Here is a 14,152-nt window from a genome sequence, read left to right on the forward strand (position 1 = left end):
CTGGGACTACAGGCATGCACCACCATGCCTGGCTAATTTTTTCTATATATGTTTAGATGTCCAGATAATTTCTTTCTAATTTTTGTAGAGACGGGGTCTCGCTCTTGCTCAGGCTGATTTCGAACTCCTGAGCTCAAACAATCTGCCCGCCTCGGTCTCCCAGAGTGCTAGGATTACAGGCATGAGCCACCACGCCCGACCTCAAAATAGTTTTGAGAAATACAAATTGCCATCATTTATTTGCTTATATATTTTAAAATCAAAATTCTGATTTATTCTTGCATCCTCATTTATTCTCAGATGGTGATATATATCTTGGTATTGATTTTGGCTAAATTTATATAATTTTGATGTATATCAGAAACATTTTTCACAGCTTTATTAAGATATAATTGGCATCCAATTAACTGTACTTATAAAATATTTAATTTAATGCATTTTGACATATGTATACATCTGTGCAACTATCACCAGAGTTAAGATAATATATCCATCACCCCCAAACTTTCCTCGTGCCTTTTTGTAATTCTTCCTTCTTGCCTATCCTCTCTGTCCCTAGTTGACCCTTGATCTATTTCTGTCACTATAGGTTAGTCTGAATTCTAGAACTTTACATATATAGAATCATACAATGTGGGCCGGGCGCGGTGGCTCACGCCTGTAATCCTAGCTCTCTGAGAGGCCGAGGCGGGCAGATTGTTTGAGCTCAGGAGTTCGAGACCAGCCTGAGCAAGAGTGAGACCCCGTCTCTACTAAAAATTAGAAAGAAATTAATCAGACAACTAAAAATATATATAGAAAAAATTAGCCGGGAGTGGTGGTGCATGCCTGTAGTCCCAGCTACTCGGGAGGCTGAGGCAGGAGGATTGCTTGAGCCCAGGAGTTTGAGGTTGCTGTGAGCTAGGCTGACGCCACAGCACTCTAGCCCAGGCAAAAGAGTGAGACTCTGTCTCAAAAAAAAAAAAAAAAAAAAGGAAAAAGAATCATACAATGTGAATTATTTTCCATCTAGCTTCTTTCACCAAGCACAATTGTTCTGAGATTCATCCATGTTGTTGTGTGTAGCAATCAATAGTTCATTTCTTTTCATTGCTGAGTCATATTCCATTGTATGAATATACTACCATCTTTTTCCCCATCCACCTGTATGACTATCAGAGTATTTGGGTTTCTACTAAAGGGGTTGTAACACTTTACATTACCACCAGCTGTGTACAAGAGTTCCAGTTCTTTCAAAACATCACCAACATTTAGTATGGCCAGTTTTCTAATTTTAGCCTTTCTTACAGATAGGTGGGTAGTGGCATCTCGTTGTAGTTTTAATTTGCATTTCTCTAATGACTAATTTTTTTTAATTCTTATTAAGAATTATGGGTTGACAGATTTTCTTTCAGTAGTTTAAATATGTTGCTTTTACTATCTTGTATTTTGCATTGTTTCCCAGGAGAAATCTGCTATCATTCTTGTCTTTGTTTTTTGTTCTACATGGTTTTCCCCGCTGTTTTTATGATTTTGCTCTGTATCATTGGTTTTGAGCAATTTGATTATGATGTTCCTTGGTGTAATTCCCTCATGTTTCTTGTGCTTGAGGATCATTGCACTTATTTGAACTATTTGTTTTATAGTTCAAATTTTGAAAATGTCAAGCTTTATTTTTTGCATATTTTTCTGTTCTCCCTGCTCTTCTGTTTGGGGACTCCAATTACTCATATATTAGACCACCTGAAGTTGTCTAACAGCTCACTGATGCTTTGTTCATCTTTTTAAGAATTATTTTTTTCATTTCATGTTTCATTTTAGAGAATTCTATTGCTAAATATTTGAGTTCATTGCTATTTTCCTGTGCAATATCTAGTCTGCTGTTAATAATATCCGATGGATTTTAAAATGTCAGACATTGTAGTTTTTATCTCCATAAGTTCAATGCTTGTTTTTTAAAATATCTGTCATACCTCTACCTGTCTGAACATATAAATGGGGTTATGATGCCTACTTTAATTTCCTTGTCTGCTAATTCTAACATCTGTGTCAGTTCTGGGTCAGTTTTGATTGATTGATTTTTCTCCACATCATACATCATATTTCCTGCTTCTTTGCATGCCTGGTAATTTTTGATTGGATGTCAGCCATTGTGATTTATCTGGTGCTAGGGATGTTTCTTTTCCTATAAATATTCCTGAGCTTTGTTCTAGGACACAGCTAAGTTACTTGCTAACAATTTTATCCTATTGGATTTTGTCATTATGATTTCTTAGGTAGAAAAAGACCCATGTTTAGTCTAAGGCTAATTATCCCCCAATATGGAAGAAAGATTCTTCTGACTCTACCCAACACCCTGTGAATTATGAAGACTTTTTATTCTGGCTGTTTCCTCTGGTCATTTCAGGTGGTTCTTTTTCTAACCTTGGCTAATTGCTTCAAATGCAAGTATTGAATACTTGGGGGAGACCATCTGCAGATCTCCAAAATTCTCACTCTTTGTAGAGAGAACTTCTATAATACTCTACTGAGAACTCTAGCTGCCTTTGTCCCCACAGACTGTCAGCTTCCTGCTCTCAAACTCCAGGTATCCACTGAACTCTGCCTCACTCTCTGCACCCTGAGCCAAAGCCTGAAAAGTCTTCATGACACCAAGGTGGGACAATCATGTGACTCATCCATTTGTATCCAGTCTGTCCATGACTCTTCTCTTTGGCTGCCTGTTTTCTTGAGTCTTGAAAAGAGTTGTTTAATATATCATTTTTTTAGTTCTTTCACATGGGAGGGTATATCCAGTTTCTCTTACTCTATCTTAGGTGAAAATGGAAGAGTCTTTTTGTTTAAAAAGCATCAGTAAGTTGCAATTTATATACCATAAAATACTCTCATTTTAAGTGTACAATCCAATGATTTTCAGTAAATTTTTAGAGTTTTGCAGCTGTCACCACTATCTAGTTTCAGACCATTTCCATCAATACAAAAATATCTCATTCCCATTTGCAGTCAATATTTGTTCCCACCTTCAGCCCAGACAGCTACTAATTTACATTCTGTCTCATAGAATTGCCTTTTCTGGACATTTTATCTAAATGGAATGAAACAATATGTGGCCTTTTGCATCTGGCTTCTTTTAGTTAGGTTGAGGTTTTTGACGTTTGTTCTCATGGTAGCATTGATTAATAGTTCGTTTCTTGTTATGACTGAATAGTATCCCTTTAAATGGAAATATCAGTTTGTTTATCCATTTACAATTGGTGGACTTTTGGATTGTTTCCACTTTTGGCCTTTCTGAATAATGTTTTAATGAATATATGTGTAAGTATTTGTGAAGACATATGCTTTCATTTTATTTCTCTTAAGTAGATACCTAGGAGTGGAATTGTTGAATTATATAGTAAATTTGTGTTTACATTTTTAAGAAACTGGCAAATTGATTTCAAAGCAACTGCACCATTTTACAGTTCCACCAGCAATGCATGAAGTTTCCAATTTCTCTGCAAGGTCCTCAACACTTGTTATTACTTGTCTTCTTTTCCTTTTTTTTTTTTTTGAGACAGGATTTTTCTCTGTTGCCCAGGCTAGAATACAGTGGTGTCTTCATAGCTCACTGCAACCAACCTCAAACTCCTGGGCTTGAGTGATTCTCCTGCCTCAGCCTCCTGGTTGACATTATCTCCTGCTGTGGGTGTGCTTGAACGTGGGGCAGAGACGGGCTGGAAAAATCGTTGTTCTTTTGACCAGCAATGTTGACACTTTGCTTTTTACCAGAGCCAATGGCCTCATTGTGCAAATCAAATATGTGATTACTGGAGGGTACCTAAGGTCAAGGGCCAGCTATACACATGATTGTGAAGTAAATGAAGTCTGCATTCTGTGATAGTCATTACTTTTTGTATATTCACTGAAGTTTTGCTGCACCATATTAATAAAACAGCATACCAAAAGTGCCTATCACAACAACTGTCAGAATGAACATTACATTCAATGAACATTACTTTGCTTTCCCCTTCTTCCTCATGCCTTTCTCCCAACGTGAGCTAAGATCTTTATCTTTCATAAGCCTTTGGAGCCTTCTTATGGTTCTCTGTCCATTCAGGGTTCTCAGAGCCTGCCTCAAGTTTTGATTTTTTTCCAAAACTTTTGCTCTTACAAAAATTTACTATCTGTCTATATGTTTCCTTCTTGAACCTACTAGATATCTAGCTAGTATATCCAAATGGCCATTTATTAGTATTACATTAATTTAACTAATACTTATTGAATGCTTTCTATGCTAGGTAATATTCTAGTTATGAGGATATAATAGGGTATAATAAAATAAAAATTCCTGTCTCCATGGAGTTTACATTCTAAATAGTGAAAAGTAGGAATATGAATAAGTAGTGGATATGCTAGTTTTCTTGTCCCCAAATTTATTTACCTGTTTCTTAATTTTCTGCTTTCTACACACCAATATCTCTATGGGGAACTTGTCATCCTTATTTGATTGGAATCTTGGTGCAACAGTACCTCAAATTCTTTCAGACTCTCTTAGCCAATTTGTAGAGACAGAATCATGCTGGACCAATCAGATGCTCTGTGAGCTTGAGTAACAAAAACCTGAAAATGACTGGGGTGAATTCAGTTTCAAGATGGCACTCTGACAAAGGCCAATGACTCCTGTTCCCTAGAACTTCAGAGCTTCACTAGCTCTTTTTGGTTCCAAAGGCTTTATTTTTTGACTGTTCTTTCTATGCAAAACCTCTGTCAGTGTTTCTTAAGTTATTGAGTGGAATTTTGTGTTGCTTGAAACCCGGTAATCCTAACTTACACAAAATTTGGTAAAGTAAGAAGTATCTTTTTTCTGGTCTCTTTGGTCTCGGCCACAGAAGCGAGATGACGAAGGGGATGTCATCGTTTGGTAAGCGTCGCAATAAGACGCATACGTTGTGCCGCCGCTGTGGCTCTAAGGCCTACCACCTTCAAAAGTCAACCTGTGGCAAATGTGGCTACCCTGCCAAGCGCAAGAGAAAGTATAATTGGAGTGCCAAGGCTAAAAGACGAAATACCACTGGGACCGGTCGGATGAGGCACCTAAAAATTGTATACCGCAGATTCAGGCATGGATTCCGTGAAGGAACAACACCTAAACCCAAGAGGGCAGCTGTTGCAGCATCCAGTTCATCTTAAGAATTTCAACAATTAGTCACACAATAAATGTTTTGGTTTTTAAAAATCTGAAAAAAAAAAAAAAAAAGAAGTATCACATTCTTTTATCCCTATTATTTATTCAAATTCAACTCTCATCTCTCATCCACTGGGCTGGCAAGAAATTAAAGCTAATTTTTCATTGGGGGTCTTCCTTTGTAGTCATAAGAACTAAGGAGTCTCCTGTCATCATCAGTCATTTTTCTACATGGGTCATTACTGAAATACCCACTGTTCCAGCTTCTGTGCCACACCAGGGACAAGGAAATCTTTGGTATGGCTGGATGCCTCTGAGTTAGGGTTCAGCTTCTACAGGCGCACCATGTAAAACTTTGTATATATAACTGTACATAATTTCTCTGAAACTTTGTACTCTCTGCTAATTATTCTGATGGAACTCTTCCCTCAGAATGTTAACTTATCTGAGAGACTGTGCTATCTTTTAAGAACAGAGGGCAAACTGTCACGTTCATTCTGTCTTGTTCCCTCACCTGCCTTCTCCAAATGACTTTGGATTTGTGTACAGAACTCCAGGGAACAATTAATTTATTCAATCATTTGGCATACATTTATCAAGTTTTTGATGTCTTCCAGGTCCTATATGAGGCTTTGAAATTACAAAGAAGAACTTACTATAACTTCTGCCTAATGATGACTCACAGATAGGGTGGGAAAGGAGAAGGGTTAGTGAGCTGGTGACTAAATAATCAAATAATTATGGCAGTGATAAGAGACATTATAGAGGTAAAAAATAGGCATAATGGAAGCCCAGAGGATGCTCTTGAGTCTGTTTAGAGATAGGATAAATGGGTTGAGTCTTAGGAAGCAAATGGTTTGCTTAATATACACGTGGAGTAGGAGTGGTACATTCCAAGCAAAATAAAATGAAGAGAGATTGGGGTCAGGTGGGGGAGAGAAAAAGAGAGAGAGAGAGAGAGAGGAAGAAGGAGAGGTGGGAGGATGAGGAAGAGAAAAAAAAGAAGAAGAGGAGAAGGAGAAGGAGAAGGATAGGGTTGGGAAAGGGAGATTGAGTGAGAGAAAAAAATGGCTTTTACTAGAAAATCCAAGTTGTCCAACATGACTGGTAAAACTGGAGTGAAGAGACCATTGGGGACTCGTGGAAGACGAGTATGGAAAGTAGGCAGAGGACAAAGTGCAGTGGGTGAGTTTTATAATAAGGCTGTCCCGTGTGAAAATTCAAGCTCTACCCCTTTGGTGCTGTGAACTCCAGACATTACTTAACTCAATTTCCTTATTTGTAAAAGAGAGAGGGTAGAAATACCCCCCTTTTAACATATTGAAAGGACTAAATGGATTTATAAATTGAAAGTACCTACATAGTACATGCCACATAGCAGAACTCAATAAAATTTTCTTTCTTCTCTTCCCTGCCACACCTGCCCCACACACCCTGAAATGTATCACGAAAGCCATAAAGCTGAAGGTTACTGATAAAAAGCACTTGGTGGATGCATCTGGGAAGCAGTGGGAAACTAATTGAAGAGAGAGGCTGAAGCTGAATTAAAGAGAGCCTTTGAAACGGGGTAGCAGAGATTATTCCTAAAATCACAAAAAAATTAAACATTGCCTCATTGCAAGCATGGTATTAAAATGAAAACAGATACCAATGATACAAATTGTTACAATCTTGTCACCTAGTCAATCAATACTATCATTTATCCATGATATTTGTATTTGGTAAAGACTAAAATCTCTACTACTTTCAATTTTTGCAGAGTTGCAGAAATAGCATAGATGGGATATGTACTTTAAAATTTTTACTTAAAATTAAACCATTATATTTTTAGTTATACTACAGCCTTTTCTTCCTTCTATATTTCTTCATACCTTCTTTCTTCCTCTTAGGAAACTATTGTCAATAGCTTGATGTGTTTCCTTCCACGTATTTCTCTATGCTTAAAAAACCCTATAAAAACAAAAACACCTGTGCTAAGTTGTTCATTTTCCTAAAAATGGAATAAGTCATATACATTTCTTTACAACTTACCTTTTTTTTTTTAATTTTTTTGAGACAGAGTCTCACTCTGTTGCCTGGGCTAGAGTGCCATGGCGTCAGCCTAGCTCATAGCAACCTCCAACTCCTGGGCTCAAGCGATCCTTCTGTCTCAGCCTCCTGAGTAGCTGGGACTACAGGCATGCGCCACCATGCCCGGCTAATTTTTTCTATATATGTTTTCAGTTGTCCAGCTAATTTCTTTCTATTTTTTTAGTAGAGACGGGGTCTTGCTTGCTCTTGCTCACGCTAGTCTTGAACTCCTGAGCTCAAACGATCCTCCCGCCTCCCGGAGTGCTAGGATTACAGGTGGTAGCCACCACACCTGGCCACAACTTACCTTTTTTATATGAAAATTTATCAGGGCCATCCAGCTACTTGTAGGACTCTCATAAGATAAAATGTTATGCACATATTGAAAAATAATCATAGAATCTTTGGTTCTATAAACCTAGTGGTTCCTAAAGATAAGTCTCCCCAGTTTAATTATTGTTCTAGTGGGTAGAGATTTTGAGTGCAAGAAATGTTGAAAGTTTTATTAAATACTCATCTGAAAGTAGCAGAAAAAAAGCTTTGGAGGTGTAATCTGGGGCCATCTTTCAGGTTTCAACTTTATTGTAATTTCTTCAGGAAGTGTTCCCTGATACCCCTGACCAAGATTAAGTCTCCTCTTATATGTCCTAAAATAGAATCTTCTATTTGTTCTTTCTTATATTTGCTAGCATAATAATAAACTATTAGTTATTAATAAACTGATTATTGGCCATCTTTGTGTCCATTTATTTCATTGCCTAGTATATGCTTGACAGATTTAAAAAGGCTGAAAAATGAATGAACAGGAAAGCTTTGTGGGGGAGGGGCAGTCATACAGCTGTTGAAGTCTGAGCAGTGGAGTGGGAGTGGGGATGAGAGTCAATGACGGGAACGTTGCATTAGGGGTGCAGAGACTGATATTTTCCTTGTGAATTTGTGGCAGTTAATGTTATATTCCTTAGCATTTTAGGACTATAAGCTTCCTTTACTGATACTCTCGGAGATGATTAGACTCTTGGTAAGAAACTCACAGTAGCCAAATGCATAGGGATATTGTTAATTTCAAACAGGAGGCAATCCCTTGAAAGCATCCCCGTTACCTGTGTTGAGATATGTGAGAACTTGAAGTCACACTCAATTGATTGTTTAGTGGGCATATAATTAGAACAAAAGGAAGGTGATGATCTTGAGGCATATTTTATGTCGGTTGTCATGTGATCAGCCCACAACAGAGAGAAAGAAACTTTTTTAGTGACTCCATTGCTGTCTCTGATGTACACAGCACCACTTCAGCCTTCCCACCCTTTAAAAAGAGTTTCAACACTTATCATACATGATTTATTCGTTTGTGTCAACTGCACCAATTAAGCTTTAGCAAAGTATTATAGATCTTGCAGATATTCTATCTCCTCTTATTGTGTGTTGATTTAATTTGTTTAACTCTTAATTACATTTTTTTAATTGTTGGTTTTAACTGGTTGCAAACAGAAATCAGTAAGTTAAAGAAAAGGTAATTTATTGGAAATACACTAAGGCAGCTCAATGAAGGGAAGAATGAGTCCAACAATAGTGCTTCAGGAAAGGCAGGAACAATGCCGAATCTGGGGGCCCCAGTGGTGAGCCTTGTGAGCCTTGTGAACTAGAAAGCCATTCCAATGGTGTCTACTACATTGTTACTTATTTAGTTCCAAGTTCATGGGTGTGGGTGAAGTAGATCTCTGTCGTCCTGTTTACTTCTGACTATCATATTAATAGATAAAAGTCAAGGGAATCTAAAATAAGTTGCACCTGCTAGTAGGAATTGAGGGAAAAATATTTTTAAGTGGTAAATTTGAAAGGACGTGGTAGTTAACTGAGTATGAAATAGGAAATAAAAGGATAAAGAAAGAAAATGTTAACTTTTACATTGGGAGAATAGTGATTGGGATATAATGAGGACTCCAGTAAATTTGGAATATACTGTGCTTTTTTAGGAGGAGGGGATTGTTATACGTTTGGCCTTATGCATATTTGAATGTATCATGATAGTGAGATAGCCCAGTTAAGATTTTTAAAGGTAGTTATGGTGAAGATAAGACTGGAAATATAAAGTCAGCGTTAGGATAGCTATGAGAATATGCTAACTCTCTCTGGAGTTAGTTTTGTATATCTCTGACTCCTTTCATTTCCTTGAAGGCAGAAACCAAGCCTTAATCATCTTTCCGTCTCCTAAGACTTAGCACTTAGTAGGTGCAAAAAAAAAAAGTCATTGGAACATTGAATTGATGCCTAGAGAGAGAAGAGCAGAGTGCCAAGAGTAATTTCTACTTTCTCCTGAAACTAGTTCAAAATTTTGCCTTCATTTTTAAGGCTCTACCAGAATAAACTTATTTTAGAGGCTACTAGAGAGTTCATCTGTACCACTTATTTTCTCCAGTCAGGTTTACATGATTTGGAAAGGCTGTTTTCATTTGCTCTCTCTTGGTTGTTGGACTTACTGCATTACAGACGTTTAAGCTCTAACATTAGCATCTTGGGAGAAAACAATGGGAGATGCATTTTAGTTTGAGTTTTCCTTTGAATATGACCAAAAAAAAAAAAAAAATCTGGAAAGGTAGCATCCCAGAATATTTTTGCTTACTCCTCACTACTTAATCAATACTTCCATCAGCAGTGAGAGACATAATGTCTTACTTCACACTAGAAGTAGAAACTAGGTTAGACATCCTGATAACAAGTGACTGTATTGTGGAGATGGATAGGGATGGATTAAATATAGATTCTATTTGGTTTCATCTTAACTACATTTATTCTATCCCCATTTTATTGCCCATTCATTGCTCCATGTCAGTTCAATTCTATTCTGTTTCGGCTTGAGATACACACACAATATAATGCTAGACATTTTCAGCCCAAATCATTTTCCGATCTTGTCACCAGCTAAGTCTTCTCTTATGTATTTCAAGTTTCCTGTAGTAAATCATAGTAAATTTGGACTCCTAATTGTTTTCAACTTGTAGACTTTAGACTTTAAGCATTTTATTAAAAGTATAATGCTATATAATATCTCAACAAGGGTTACTACTTTATAATTATGTCCATTGATAGGAAGGTTGATTCTGAAGGCAATTTAGTGACCTGCATAAAGGTATAAAGTGATAGCTAAAAGTTCGGCAAAATGATCAAATCCCTGTGTAAAATGGTTTTTAATCAAACGTAATACAATTTTTGATGCGTAGAATTATTGGACTGTTTAAATAGATTATACTCTTCTGATTTGGAATTATATTTGTGGAAAATGCCAACAATTTGCTTTTCTAAAATTTCATTGGTCTTTGATAAAACACTTTATAATTTTTCTTCTATCCTCAACTATAAAATAAAATTATTCAGGTTTTGCATCAAATTCTCTTTCTTATGTTTCAATAACAGCAAAACTATTGAGCATTGTGTAGAATTCTGCTGACCACTTTATATGAAATAGGTATTCTTACACTGATTTTTACAGAGGAGGAACCAAGTCACGAAAATGTTAATTTATTTGCTTAAGTGGTGGCATTAACATTTAAATTTAAATGGTTTAACTCCAAACCCTGCATTTTTGACCATGATTGCCTCCCATTTCTGAGATAGTTGTGTTTGGTATATGCATGGAAGACATAAAGAGAAACATCACAGTTTTATGAAGCAAAGATTTTTTTGTTCTAGCCTGCTGTGAGGAGTGTTCAACTAGAGGGCGGCTGAATTATAGTAGCTATTGTTTATTGAGTATTTTCAGTACTGTAAATCCATCCATAAAACAATGCTTCAAAGTAGGTATTATTTTCACTCCTCATATGAGGAAGCTGAGGCTGAGGAAGATTACACAGTTTCACTTAAGATAGTAGTTGTGAATGGTAGTGGTAAAGTCAGCTGTTAAACTAAGTTCCAGAAACTTCCTGCAGCATCACAGATACTGTTTGTGCCCCAACTTCCATTCATACTCTAGTTCTATTATGTATGTATCTGACAACCACCTACTTCAAAATCAACTGGGGAGCTTGTTAAAAATGCACATCCCCAGCTCTGATTGTGGCAATTTAGATTCAGTAGATCTGGTATGTGATCTGAGAATGTGAATGTGCATTTTTAACAATCATTTCTTGCACATATTATGCACAAGAGCTTGGATAACGACTGCCTTTGTTAATATCAGAAAATGTTCATGGGAGCGGTATCTTTTAAAAATCTTTATCTCATTTATGTCTTGCTTATGTATTTTGAAAAATACCTGGTAATATTACCTTAAAAACTCTTGCCATGTCACCAGTTGAATAAAACTACAAAACCTGAAAACTCTCCAGGACATGACTTAAAATTTCTGGTTTCTTACATAGAAAAATGATGACAGAAGGTACAACTCGTCTGCAAGTTGAGAGATCATGGCCTTGGGGCTGAAAGCCCTGGGGAATCAATTTTAGCCATAGTGGGCAAAGACAGGAGAAAAAGTGTGAACTCTGCAGAACAGATAATTCCCTGTTCAGTTTGTGATTTTGAACAGTTCTCTTCTGCCAGCCATTAGCTCCTATGGTTTCTATTTAGCATTGTGTAATGGTCTTTCAATTGTCAAGTGATTTACTAGTTATTTTAGGATTTCTATTTCTTTGGTACTTATCATTCCATGCCTACTGAAAAAGTGAACAATCAAAGTAATCAATTGGGAACATTTTAATGAGGCAGTCCAATCCAAAGCTTTGCATTCAAGTATTTGTTCAAATTTGAGGAGGTTATGCCCACAAGCTCTGTTTAGCTTGGCCTAACCGATGAGAAAAGAGAAAAAAGATTAGAGAATTTCTGGTAACTTTGAGCTGCAGAAATAAAGGGTGTTTATGGGGAGGAATTTCTAGTTGAATCTCTTTGGACAGAGGTGCTTAAGTTGTTCACAGTCCACCACCAAAAAGGATCTGGAAACAAGATTATAATTTGGCCTTGATACAAGGTGAAAGTTTAGCTATGTTATAGGATGTTCTGAATGTTAAAATGTAAGCACAAATGGATAGTCATAACCCTACTTTTCTGTTTTTCTGTGTGGCATGTTGCTTTCTAGACCGTGTTGTTCTTGTGAGGTGGACGCCCTAAATATAATTTTCTTGGTTATTTTCTGGAAAAATGTACACTTCTACATTAAGTTAGTAGCTCAAGGTCCCTCAGTCAGTGAGACCGAGCTTTTCTGATTGGTTCACTGGACAGTCTTCTAAGGATGCAGAGTTCCCCTAACTCTGAAAATCCCTCAACTCTTTGGCATTCTTATTTAGTTAGGTCCCTGATTAACACTACATTTCTGCATCATGGTTTTTATTTAGGGTCCTTGGAGTGAAAGTTTAAGCATTTCATTAGTCTTGACTAGGTCACAAAGATCTATGAGGCATTTTAGAGAGTGTTTAAATAATTTTGAAGGATTATAAGAGAACTCCAAACTTTAACATGAGGCAACAAGGTCTGTACCATTGCCAAATTTCAAGAGAAAAGGTTAATTAGTCTTTGACCGTGGCGTCATTTGGAAGGGGAATATGTTACTTGGAAAGTATTAGATTAAAAATTATTCTGAAGAATGAAGAGAGAACCTGATAAAATACTACATGAATGGCTTTATACTTAGGAGTCCTAAATTCTGAATTACTCTTTTGTTTTGAAATAGTCATACATAAATCTGAAGCAGCTGTAGATTTTTCTGTTTCTTTACTGTATCCTGTTAGGACTAGGGTGGCACTAGAAAGGGAAACCTGTGCATAAGTAATAGCTAATATCTATGTTTGGCTTTTTAAATTAAAGTCTGTTAGGTCAAGAAAGATAACCAAATGCTTTAAATTTTCAGGTAGTGGTATATATCCTGATGCTCAAAGTTCTGAATTGTTCTATTAAATTAAATTGCTTAAGTTTAGTTTGAAATTATTCATTTAAAACTTTGGTTTAGGAGGTAACTATTTCTAAATAAACATATGTGTTTACCAGTGAATTCAGTGCTTGTAAAACAGTTCCTATTTATGGTGCCTTATGTATATCTAGTCAGCAGTTCTACCAACCTGACTGAGAGCTAACCCATAATCCAAATGGGAAGTGGTTTTCTTATTTTTCATGAGACAAAGTACTCAGTTTTAGAGATCATACTCTGATTGTCATGAAGTCTTCCAGGTTAAAGAGGTCCTCAAGAAGGTTATTCTGTAAGAATGTGGACAGTGGGTAACACCACGAGAACGAGTGGCCATTTAACTTGGGAAATGTGGGGAAGAGCAATGGTGAGAGCAGAAGAAAGTCACTCTTCCAGTGTAGGATTTTCTTGTAGAATAGTGTGACCATGAAGGACGGGGAACTGCCATCTGGCGAGGCCGGCCACCATCTTCCCCACGCTACTTCACTCCTTCATATGGATGAATCTTATGGACTCAAACAAGACCTTAAGCCATGGAAAAGGTTTCTGGCTCTCTAAAGGCTTAAATTTAGGTACAGTAAGAGGTTTGGAAAATGGAACTCTCCCATGAATAGAGGGTCTTGAGATTGTGGAAATAGTAACAACAATAATAATTAGTGGCTAATAGTTCTTTAATACTATATGCTAGACACTGATGTAAGTAGTATACCTAGAACTCACTCATTTATTCTTCACTACCACCTTATGACATAGATAAATGTCATAATTCTAATTATATAGATGGGAAACTGAGACACAGAGAAGGTAATTAGGCAATTTTCCCAAGTCCAGACATTTAGTAAGTGGTGGAGCCAGGATATGAACCAGGTAATTGGGCTCCTTAGTCTGTGTTTTCGTCTAGAACCTTCACAAAGGAACGAGTTTCCTAAGACATATATGTACTAATTGAAGCTGCATGTGTCTAGATTCGTAGGGCTGGAAGTGGTGGTAACAGGTTATATATATCTGACTCTGAAAAATGGTAAAAATTCATTTATTTTCTGGAAATGAAA

The 14,152-nt window shown here is 36.8% G+C and overlaps 1 pseudogene across 1 annotated transcript; it reads left to right on the forward strand.

Annotated features, from left to right (window-relative positions):
• The first annotated feature begins 4,815 nt into the window (after positions 1–4,815).
• On the forward strand, positions 4,816–5,195 carry LOC105823949 (annotated as a pseudogene). The gene has a single exon (XR_001138175.1). The product of XR_001138175.1 is annotated as a 60S ribosomal protein L37 pseudogene (transcript).
• The last annotated feature ends 8,957 nt before the right edge of the window (positions 5,196–14,152 follow it).

Source organism: Propithecus coquereli, unplaced genomic scaffold (assembly GCF_000956105.1).
Source record: "Propithecus coquereli isolate 6110/MARCELLA unplaced genomic scaffold, Pcoq_1.0 Scaffold70, whole genome shotgun sequence".
NCBI lineage: Eukaryota > Metazoa > Chordata > Mammalia > Primates > Indriidae > Propithecus > Propithecus coquereli.